Below are 1,734 nucleotides of genomic sequence, written 5' to 3' on the forward strand. Positions count from 1 at the left end.
GGTTGAGAAATAGCTGTTGAAAAAGGTTTTGAATTTGAATTTTCAACATGTAATCGATTACCATATGTTTGTAATCGATTACCAGCAACGGAACTTGGGAAATTCAAATTCAAAAGTCATAACCCTTCAAATTATAACTGTGTAATCGATTACACAAACATTGTAATCGATTACCAGTGGAAAGTTTTCAGAAAATTTGCCAACAGTCACATCTTTTCATTAGATTTGTGAATGGCCATCAAAGGCTTATAAATAGGTGACTTGGGCACGAATTTTATGCAGAGAGTTTTGCTTGGCAAAAATGTCTTATCCTCTCAAAAGACAATGGAGAGATTCCAAAAGAACTTTATTGTCAAATGCTCTCTCAAGAAATCCTTGATCAAACACTTGCAAAATCTATAAGGATTCTTACATGATCTTCATTGTAATATTCTTCTCTTAAAGAGAAAATTCTTCTTTCATTCTTCTTATTCAATGAGATTGGTTAAGAGACTGTGAGTCTCTTGTTGTAAAGCATCTGAACACAAGGGATGGGTTGTCCCTGTGTGGTTCAGACTTTGTAAAGGATTTTACAAAGATAGTGCAAATCTCAAGTGGGTTGCTTGAGTACTGGACATAGGCACGGGTTGTGGCCGAACCAGTATAAAACTGTGTTTGCATTCTCTCTTCCCTTATCTTATTTATTTTGTTGCAATCAATTATGTCTTGCATGTTTAAAGAACATTGTTAAATTGATTGTTGTTGCTTCTTCTGTATTCTAAGCCTGTCCCTCTTAAGATTATTGAGGCCACAAGGTCCAACAGGCTTGGCGGCCATGACCAACAAAGTACTTTCGACATCTACTGTATGTTGATTTGACCAACGCTGTTATGGGTATGTTGCAACAATCCTTCAAAACCTTATTGATACATTCTGAGAGGTTGGTTGTCATGTGACCATATCGACGTCCTTCTCTATCATAAGACATCGTCCATTTTTTCTTTGAAATGCGATCAATCCATGTTGTTGTTGCTGGACTCAGTTGACGAGATTTTTCTAAATTTTGATAAAAAAAAATGTGCTTGCAAGGAGTGTAGCCTGCATAAAATTAGTTAGGAACAACAATTTTAAGTATATATGAAACTTAAATTAACGTGACCATCATAAATGAAATCTTACCCAATTTCTTCAGTATTTCTTTTTGTTTGGCATTATTGAATTTGCGATTGAAATTGTTTGCTATGTGTCAGACGCAGTAAACATGATAACCGTGGGGAGGTTGCCTACCAAGTGCTTCGTTAGCCACAGCAGACTTTATACTCGCGTGACGATCAAATATGAGACAAATACCATTTTTATCTGTGACGTGTTCACGCAAGTGTGCCAAAAATCATGACCATGCTGTTAACGTCTCATCTTCGACCACGACGAACACTAAAGGAAGGACACCACCATTTCCATCTTGTGATGTGGCCATTAACAGGGTCCCTCGATATTTGCCGTACAAATGTGTGCCGTCAACTTGTATGATTGGCTTACGATACTTGAAAGCCTCTTTACATTGACCAAAAGTCCAAAACACTCTATGAAACTGACGGTGTTCGCGACTAACCGTATTCCCAATAATAAAATCGTCATGTAGTATTTGAAAATATGATCCAAGAGAATGATTTTGCATGTGTGTTAGCCACGACGACAGTTTCGCATATGACTGTTCCCAATAGCCATATTCTATTGCAATGGCTTTTTGTTTCG

The sequence above is a fragment of the Glycine max genome, chromosome 18, assembly GCF_000004515.6.
Source record: "Glycine max cultivar Williams 82 chromosome 18, Glycine_max_v4.0, whole genome shotgun sequence".
In the NCBI taxonomy this organism is placed as follows: Eukaryota; Viridiplantae; Streptophyta; class Magnoliopsida; order Fabales; family Fabaceae; genus Glycine; species Glycine max.